Source organism: Arachis hypogaea, chromosome 20, assembly GCF_003086295.3.
Source record: "Arachis hypogaea cultivar Tifrunner chromosome 20, arahy.Tifrunner.gnm2.J5K5, whole genome shotgun sequence".
Lineage (NCBI taxonomy): Eukaryota > Viridiplantae > Streptophyta > Magnoliopsida > Fabales > Fabaceae > Arachis > Arachis hypogaea.
Window position 1 is genome coordinate 123,718,535 of NC_092055.1, and position 10,940 is coordinate 123,729,474.

The following is a 10,940-nucleotide window of genomic DNA, read 5'->3' on the forward strand; positions in this document are numbered from 1 at the left end:
TAATAGAAATCCTAAATCCTAATCCTAATCCTAAATCCTAAGAGAGAGGACTCTCTGAAAGCTACATCTAAACCTAAAATTATGAATTATGAATGTTGTCTTTGTTGTATGAATGAATGGATTGATTCCTCCACTTTATAGCCTCTAATCTGTGTTTTCTGGGCTGAAAACTGGGTCAAAAACAGCCCAGAAATTGCCTCCAATGATTTCTGGTACGTACAGGTCGCTGCAAAGTCACGCAGAAGTGTCGTCCACGCGTTAGCATGGATTGCGTTTTTGCCAGGTCACGCGTCTGCGTGGTCCACGCGTTCGCATCGCCTGGCTTCGGGGCAGCTATGGCAAATTATATATCGTTGCGAAGTCCTGAATGTTAGCTTTCCAACTCAACTGTAACCGCATCATTTGGATTTTTGTAGCTCAAGTTATGGTCGATTTAGTACCAAGAGGTCAGGCTGGACAGATTTAGCAATTCCTTCAGTTTCTTGTATTCCTTCCACTTTTGCATGCTTCCTTTCCATCCTCTAAGCCATTCCTGCTCTGTAATCTCTGAAATCACTTAACACACATATCAAGGCATCGAATGGTAATAAGAGAGGATTAATATTAGCAAATATAAGGCCAAAGAAACATGTTTTCAATCATAGCACAAAATCATGAAGGAAAATGTACAACCATGCAATTTGTATGAATAAATGTGCAAAGGCTTGATAAAAATCACTCAATTGAGCACAAGATAGACCGCAAAATAGTAGTTTATCAACCTCCCCACACTTAAACATTAGCATGTCCTCATGCTAAGCTCAAGAGAAACTATAAGAGTGAAGAAGAATGGTAGAAAGTATGAAATGCAACCTATCTATGTGAATGCAACTACATGAAAAATGTTTCTACCTACTTGGTTAAAAGTAAATAAGCTCTTCAAGACAAACATAAACTGGATTCAACTAATTCAAATCACAAAATAAAGTACAAGTGAACTTGCAAGAAGAAAATAGCTCATGAAAGCCGGGAACAAAGAATCGAGCATCGAACCCTCACCGGAAGTGTATACACTCTAATCACTCAAGTGTTTAAGGTTCGATTCTCTCAATTATCTACTAACCTTGCTTTCTAAGGCTTGCTTTTCATCTAACAATCAACAAAAATTTAATGCACAAAATACACATATCAAGAGGTCTTTTAAGGGTTGGAATGGGGTTAGGGTCAAGGTAGGATTGTATTTGGCCAAGTGGACTAAAATTTGAATCCTTAATTAACCTAAACTTCTCACATAACTTAAGACAATCCATGTAATTACAATGCAAAATCTAACTGCCCATTAACTATGTTTTCCACATATTCATGCATTCTAATTTCAAGTACAGTACATATGCATTGCTTTCACCATTTACTTTGGGGCATTTTGTCCCCTTTTACTTATTTGCTCTTTTTCTTTTCTTTTTCTCCTTTATTATTATTATTATTTTTTTATATCTATATATTTTTTTATTCAGTATGCAAAAATACAGCATGCAGATGAATATGCAAAAATTATGAATGAACACTAATAAAATAAAATAAGACTAAGAATAAAGAGGAACGATTATACCATGGTGGGTTGTCTCCCACCTAGCACTTTTAGTTAAAGTCCTTAAGTTGGACATTTGGTGAGCTCCTTGTCATGGTGGCTTGTGTTTGAACTCGTCTTGAAACTTCCACCAATGCTTGGACTTCCAATAAACTCTATCAATACCAAGTAAATTTCTCAAGCTTTGATGGAGTTCTTCACAAGTTTTGAGCTCCCAAATTTGATCCTCATATATTCCTGGATCCCAAATCTTGATTCTACACCCGTCTTCAAGTTGATCATCATGATTCCATCCGGGTGGTAAGCAATCAGAATTCTCAATAAAGTACCCAAACAGCTTCCTAGACCCATACAATTTATTATTCTTCCAACCATGATAATTCAGCCGTGAGCTTCCCACCACAATGAATCTAGGATTGTGTTGCCAACTACTAACCATCTCCCTCTTACTCTTAATGCTACAAAGAGCTCTAAGTTGACCATCTGTCTTAAGTAAACCATATTCAAGTGGGAAAGTAAAGGGCAAGGATAAGAATTTTACCCACTTGAATGTTGTATTGGATGGTAATGGCTTTGGGGGAGAGGTCTCCAACAGCTTTGGGAAGGTGATTTCAAGCTCCATTCCCTTGTGCTCTTCCTTGGCAACTTCCACCTGTTTGAAAGCTTCTTCAAGTTCAACCTCTTCCTCTTGGTAGCTTTCTTTCAATTCAATTTCTTCTTCATTACTCACCAAGGGCATGGGTGGTTGTGCTTCTTCTTCTTTAATCTCTATCTCTTGATCAACCTCTTCAAAGTCTTTAGCCATGATATGCCTTGGAGGTTGTACACCCTCTTCAACATCAAATTCAAACGTCTTGGAAGGAGGTTCTATGACTGGACTTTCCCATGGAGGTTCAGCATCTCCTAAGTCTTCAACCACTTCTTCCTCTTCAATAATTACTGCTTTGTCCAGTTGTTTTAGTATAAAATTGTACTCATCCTTGATGATTTTCTTTCTATGAAAACTCCTTTCAACTATTCCTTCATCTTCAAGGGTCTCTCCTATCTCCACATTTTGGGCCTCCTCTTGCTCTAAGACAAAATCAGACTCCTCCTTGATGTCTTCCTTCACTAATTCTTCAACCACTCCTTTGACTTCAAGGGTCCCCACTACCTTCATCTGTAGGGCCTCCTCTAGCTTCTTATGAAGTATGGATTCGCGAAGATGATTCCTTCTTTCTTGTTCCATATCAATAGCATAATTGGGATCATCTTGCTCTTGGATTGATGGATGTGGGTGCTCTTCCATGGAGGGTGGTGATGGGATGGGAAGATTATTATGTGGTTGAAAAGGAAGCGCACTGAAGCTTGAGGGTTGAATATTGGAGGTAGAGGGTTGGTCCATGCGAGATATAAGATTTTGGAGTGTAGAGGTGAGACCAATGATATTAGAGATGAGTGTGTTGTTATCCAATGAAGGTTGGGGTGGATAAGGATTAGGGTCATATGGAGGTGAATGGTGGAAAGAGGCTTGTGAGTATGGTGGTTCAGAGTTATGTTGAGGAGGGGGTTCATAAGCATATGCTGGGGCTTGTTGGTAACTACAAGGGGGTCCATCATATCTATCATCCTGGTACGCTCCCTGGAATGGCTCTTGACCATAGTAATTTGGTGGAGGTGGTTTGTCACGAAAGGGTCCACCATAACTATTGTCTTGGTATGCATCACAGAATGGTTGTTGGTTATAGCGCATTGGAGGGGGTTGTTGCCAAGAGGGTTGATCAAATCCTTGTGACTCCTCCCATCTTTGATTCTTCCAACCTTGATGCCTATTTTCATTATAGTTTCCATTCCTTACAACAATATTGGAACCAAACTTGAAACCAGAGGTGTAAGAATTCCTAGTAGCTAATAAAAAATTAATGAAAATAAACTTCTAAAACAAAAAACACTGACAACAATATAAGATAAAGATTTGAAAAAGGTTTCAATTTTGAAAAGGTTTGATTTTTAAAATTTTAAATTTAAATTTTGAAATAAGATAAGATAAGATTTTGAAATTTAAAACTAAGATAAGATAAGATAAAAATTTTAAAATAAAAAAAAATCTGAATTTTTTTTGTAATTTTCGAAAAAATCAATTAAAATAAAGAGAAAAGATATTTTTGAATTTAATGAGGAAAGAGAAAAATAATAAAATGACACCAAACTTAAAATTTTTAGATCAAAACGAAGAAAATAACCAAGAACAACTTGAAGGTCAAGATGAACACGAAGAACAACTTGAAAATCAAGAAAGAACAAGGAACATTATTTTCGAAAATTTTAATAACTAAATAAAAACCAATAATCTCTTAATTTACGAAAAAGCAAAAATAAAAACAAAAATAAAAACAAATAAACAAGCAAAAAGCAAATATTTACAATAACCAATAATAAGTGATGTGTGGAAAACGATCCAACACAAAACTCACCGGCAAGTGTACCGGGTCGCATCAAGTAATAATAACTCACGTGAGTGAGGTCGATCCCACAGGGATTGAAGGATTGAGCAATTTTAGTTTAGTGGTTGATTTAGTCAAGCAAACAAGAGTTGATTTGAGTGATTTGTATTTGACAGAAGCTAAATTGCATGAATTGTAAAAGGAGAGGGGTAATTGACTGTAAATTAAAGGACAAAGAAAGTAAAGAAGCTGAATCTTAAAGTGTAAGTAATATAAATTGCAGAAACTTAGATTGCAAGAAATGTAAATGACTAAAACTTAAAGTGCAAGAAATGTAAATTGCTTGAATTATAAAAGGAATTGGGAATTGGGAGTGCAGAAATTAAACAAAGAAAAGTACATTGCAATGAACAGGAGAATAAAGGATGAATTAATTTGAGATTGATTTCAAACAGAAAAGTAAATCAGCTTCAAGAAACATCAGTAGATAAACAGAAAGAAAAATGCAGGATCTCAGGGGTCAAGAGACTAGAAAACCAAGTCTAGATCTCACTACCTTCCTTGATCCAATTCAAAGATCAATTGCAAGAGAATTAAAGATCAAACAGTAGAAAAAGTAAATTCAAATTTCAATTTCTCAAATGGTGTAGTGAAACGAAAACAGAGAGAGATCTCACGGTGAGATTGAGACAGGATTTTCTCAATTCTCAACACCCAAGACTCAAGTAAAGCTTTGCAGAAAATGAAAACAGAAAACCCAGAGGGGAAGAGAATTCAATTCCCTCCCAATTCTCTAAGATCTAAAAATGAAAGTTCCAGATTACAAGTCAAAATTCTAAAAGAGGTGAAAGTTCAAAAGTAAAAGTTGCCGTCCTTTCTAAATCAAACTAACTTCTATTTATACACTTCCTTCTATTGATCATTAAGCCTTGAATTTGGGCCTTGGCCTTGATGGAATTGGATTGAAGATAGCCTCAGTTGATTGCTCTTGGACTTGAGAAAAAATCCGTTTGCAATTTGGACTTTGGAGCATTTACGTTTGAGTTAACATTTGAGGCAAACTTTAACTCAAACGTTTGCGTGTTAAAAATTATGCAGAATGGTGCTTTTCTGTCACTCACGTTTGAGTTCACGTTTGAGGTCAAACGTGAGCTCAAACGTGCTCCCTCCAAGGCCATTTTGCAGCCAACGTTTGACTTCAAGTTTGAGGCAAACGTTGGCGCAAACGTTAGTCCTCCTGGGTGTGTAATTGTGCCAACGTTTGGCCTCAAGTTTGAGGTAAACGTTGGCGTAAACGTTGCTTCCTCTAGGGCTTGTTTTTGAGCCAACGTTTGACCTCAAGTTTGAGGCAAACGTTGGCGCAAACGTTGGCTTCTCCAGGGCTTGTTTTTGAACTAACATTTGACCTGAAGTTTGAGGCAAACGTTGGCGCAAACTTTGGCTTCTCCAGGGTTTTTCTTAAGCCAACGTTTGACCTCAAGTTTGAGGCAAACGTTGGCATCTCCTGGGCATATTTTTGAGCCAACGTTTGACCTCAAGTTTGAGGCAAACGTTGGCACAAACGTGAGCTCTTCCCAGGGTGGTTTTGCTGCCTTCATTTCAATTGCTGCCATCCCCTTTCTTCAACCTTCCTCCAAGCCTTTTGGTCACCTGTCATCAATCAACAAATACATCAAAGCTATGCTAAAATCATGAGACTTCTTCTCATCCTTGATCTATAAGCAATTAAGCATAAAACCTCATGAAAATGCATCAATTTACTCATGGTTGATTGAATCCAAATACATATGAATTTCTACCCAAATGGCTTACTTGTAACTCAAGAAACTATATAAAACCTATTAAAAACAAAGGAAAAAGACTAGTAAAACTAGGCTAAGATGCCTTGGCATCAATAAGGCACGCGTTTGCAATTCCCTGGCAACGGTACCATTTTAACGATTGGATTTCTGCTAGTAAAGAATTTTTATAAAAATAATCGCGTTGTAAGTATAGTTTCTAAACCAGCAAGGAATCCTTTCGTACAAAAATTTGGTTGTCACAAGTAACAAAACCCAATAAAATTAATAACCGAAGTATTTAAACCTCGGGTCGTCATCTCAAGGAATTGCAGGGAAGTATGATTTATTATTGGTTATGAGTAAAAGTGTATTTTTGGGTATTTTTTTTGAAATAAGGAATAAGTAATTTAAATGACAAGAAAAATAATAAATTAATAATTATAAAAATCTCTTGCAAGGTATAAGAACTGGAAATCCTATCCTAGTTATCCTTATCAGATGTGATGAGAATTGGATTCTGCTCCTACTTAGTTAACCCTTACTAAATAAAGGAAATTCAAATGGACTAATTAATTTGATCCTCAAGTCCTAGTCAACTCCTGTGGAAAGACTAGCTTTAGAGCGATCCAAATCAATCAGCAAATCCCAAATTCTAATCGACTGCTAAGTTTGATAACTCAAGCGTTACCAATTACTTAACCAAAGCAAAAGGGAATTAAATCTTAAATTAAGTTGCAAGCATTATAAATAGAGTAAAACAATCATCAATCTGAAATACCTCAAATTATATTAATTAAGAAAATCCTAACATGAATGGTTCATAAGCCAAATTGAAAAGATAAATAACAATTAAAGTAATAGAATAAATAAAAGTAGAAAATAAATTAAAGGAACATTGAACCTGTGATTGAAGAGAAGTAGCCTAATCATAATAAAAATCCTAAATCCTAATCCTAATCCTAAATCCTAAGAGAGAGGAGAGAGCCTCTCTCTCTAAAAGTTACATCTAAACCTAAAATTATGAATAATGAACGTTGTCCTTGTTGTATAAATGAATGGATTGATTTTCCCACTTTATATCCTCTAATCTGTGTTTCCTGGGCCAAAAACTGGGTCAAAAACAGCCCAGAAATCACCCTCAGCGATTTCTGGTACGTATAGGTCACTGCAAAGTCACGCGTCCGCGTGGTCCACGCGTTCGCGTCATCTGGCTTCAGGGAAGCTATGGAAAATTATATATCGTTACGAAGCCCCAAACGTTAGGTTTCCAACGCAACTGGAACCGCATCATTTGGACCTCTGTTGCTCAAGTTATGGTCGATTTAGTACCAAGAGGCAGCTTTAGCAGTTCCTTCAGTTTCTTGTATTCCTTCCACTTTTGCATGCTTCCTTTCCATCCTCTAAGTCATTCCTGCCCTGTAATCTCTGAAATCATTTAACACACATATCAAGGCATCGAATGGTAATAAGAGAGGATTAATATTAGCAAATATAAGGTCAAAGAAACATGTTTTCAATCATAGCACAAAATTAGGAAGGAAAATGTACAACCATGCAATTTGTATGAATAAGTGTGCAAAGACTTGATTAAAACCACTCAATTGAGCACAAGATAAACCGTAAAATAGTGATTTATCAGATACCGATAAATACCGTCAGAGCTATGACCACTCTTATGCCACAGCATGTCAGCGGCTGTCTTACTAGACATGTAGAGCCGCTGCAATCGTGGAATAAGGGGGAAGTAGCGAAGAGTCTTCGCCACTTGCAGTTTTCCATTCTTCTTAACAACCCTGTTGATCCTCACTCTGGAGTTCCTATCAGTCTTTTGCTTCCATCTTAATGTCCCGCATCGCTTGCATTTAGACAACTCTTGGTCGCTGCCCTGGTATAGCATGCAGTCATTTGGACATGCATCTATCTTTTTGTATGTGATACCGAGCTTTCGTATGATCCTCTTGGCATCGTGCATAGTGCTCGGAATCATTGCATGCTCAAAGGCATCTACCAGCAACTCCAGTATCATTCCGAAGCCTTGTCGCTCACTCCTCACAGGGACTTTATATGATAAAGCCTCACCAAGAAAGACAGCTTAGGGAACCTTGAACATCCCGGGTATAGCTCCTGCGCTCCATCTTCGAGCAGGTCATGTAAGTTGCGGACCTCGCGACTACTTTCATTTGATAAGTATGGCAACTTGATGAATCCATATTTGACGATATATTTTGGTTTGGTTTTAGTGGATTTCATCATATAAACCCACATTTATTCACTTAAACAGCATACTTTTGTGTTTCCTCTCTAGATTGTGCCTAAATGTGAAAACATGCATTTTTGAGCTTAAATTAGTGATTTTAATCCCACTTTTATGCCATTCGATGCCATGACATGTTTGTTGAGTGATTTTAGGTTCTAGAGGCAAGTTTGTCAAGGCAAAAGTGGAAGGAAGCATGTACAAAGGGAGAAGACATGAAGGAAACAAAGGAGAAGCACACAGTCATGTGTGTGTACGCACAACCTTCTGTGCGTACGCACAAGTACCTGCGCGTGCCTTCATTAGAAACGCATGTGGCTCACGATTTTGGGGCTCTTTTGGCCCATTTCTAAAGGCTTGGATGCTGAAATCAAAGGCTATATGAAGGGGGCAACATCTCATACCAAGGCATTAGCTTAGGGAGCACACTTTAGATTAGGAAAAATACATATTAGGAGTAGGAGTAGGAGTAGAGTAGAAAATGCTCTATTAGGGTTCTTAGTTAGGGTTTGTAGCATTTTATACTTCAAATTTTGATTTGGGATTATAGCAATTTCATTGTAAGTATTTCTTTAATTCCTCTTTTATTGCATTACTTGTTCTACACTTTCTTGTATTTTCATTTCCTTTGTCAATATATACATAGTTTGGCAATTTTGATTTCTAGTTAATGAATTTGATGTTTGATGGTTTTTATATGTTTATTGAGTTGCTTTTGTTGATTTTGATCATTTGGTTGTTCATAGTTTTCATCATTTTCCTAATTTTACCATATTTTATGATTATGCCTATTAGGTATTTGATGAAATGCCAATTTTAGTTATGGGGTAAATTTCCATCCCTTGGCTTGGAAAAAATGAGTATATGTATTACTAGAGCCATAATGTTCAACATTTAGTAATAATTCTTAGGTTGTTAGTTGTTATTGTTTCCACTAACGCTAGCTTCTTACTAAGGTAATTAGTAAGTTAGCTAGGATTTGTGGATTAATAACAATTATGCTCACTTGACTTACTCTTCGATATTAAGGGTTGACTTAGTGAGATTAATCCATCATAATTATCATAGTTGTTGTTATGGCAAGGAAGGGATTCCATAATTCATCCCAAGTCAAGGTTCTATTTATGTTTTAAACCACATTTTCTATCATTTTATAGCATTAGTTGTCCATATTACATACATAGTTCTTTTATTCCTTCATCACTTTATTAATTATAATTTTGTCTTGTTCTTTTATCTCTTTATTTGTTTATTTCAATCATTGAAACCCCTTGCTTTCCACAACCAATTTTATGCACTTGTTGGCATTAGTTCCTAGGGAAACGACCCAGGAGTCTAAATACTCTCAGTTTATATTTGTTTTGAATTGTGACAATCTTTAGAATAATAATTTGATTAGGGTCAATTGTTGGTTCGGAGCTATACTTGCAACGAAAAATCTACTTTGTGAAACTCCTAACCTACTTTTGGTCTTCGTAACAACTCCTCCCGATCCCCGCCAGCATGTTCATTCACTGAATCGTCTTCGTCGCCATGAAGTCCTGGGAAGTTGAACGCCTCCTGAACCATGTCAAGCATTGGGTCTTTGAGGTTTCTATCGGGTTCTACTTCTTGTCCTTCACTAGAGCTCTCTGCCACGCGTCTCTCACCGTGATGTACCCAAAATGTATAACTGGAGGGGAAAGGTTTTATTATCAAATGATCATACGCATCCTCTCTAGTTTGGAGAAGGCGGAACCCGCATTTCGAACATGGACAATGTATCATCCCATCGGATGATACATTGGCAAATGAGAAATCTAAGAATCTGTTCAAACTGTCCCTATACTCTGGCCAATTTATGGCTTTGAAATTCAACTCTTATCAATGTCTACTTTAATGATATAATAGAACACCGAAAATTCAAATAATAAAGTCAGAGTAACATATAATAACTAATAAAATAGTCATAAAATAGATGCGGACAATAACTCTTAAAATGAAAAAAATAAAACACAGATACTATCCTTCAGAACAATACGCATCACACAAGATAATTTATTGAAAGTTGCTTACTCATTGGAAAATTCTGCACTTTAGAAAAAAATTATTGGAATAAAGAAATGCTGGTCCCAAAGCCAAAAAATTAAAATAAAAAATAAAACCTTACAAAAAAAAGAAAAAGAAAAAAAAGAGAGGCCTAATGGTTAGAGTTAAGATCATACTTAAGACAAAAGCATCAAAGAACTCAAGAATAAATTCTAAAAAAAATGATTTTAATAATTTTACAGTTAAATAAATAAAAAATGACTAATAGATAAAGGGCTTAAGTTAACTAGTTTTAACATGCACATCAAGCTTATAAATATATATAAGTTTGGTTACTTACTAGATGTATCCTTTTCAATTAAATAATATTAAGTAAGGTGCAACTCTAATATGAAAAACTAACTATTATATAATTACTCCAGCCACAAAATTATTGTTATTGTATATATATATGAGAGTGCAATTCACCTACCAAATAATAATAATTTGAGTGTCGAAATTTTACCAAAAGATAAGAAAAAGGTGAGAAAATATAGGTGAAATTTGGAAGCATGCTAATTAAAGTTCAAATTAGCTTCATGATTTCATCATAACACTCCTACATTTTACTATTCCAAGTTGGTAGAACAACTTGAGTCAGAGAACAAATAGATCTAAGAAATGGTCTGCCATTAATTTATAGGTCTTTAGATTAAAAAAATACTTGGTAAATACTCAAAAAATTTTTGTGCAAGACTCATTGCTTCTTAACAAATGAAGTACCTGTCACAGTTGAAGGTACAAGGACGCACTCCAAATAGTTTATTTTAAATTCCCGAGATATCTGCTCGTCAGAGAACCTGCTTCAAGGGTTTTAATTTTATCCTATGTCATCGAAGAAAACAGAA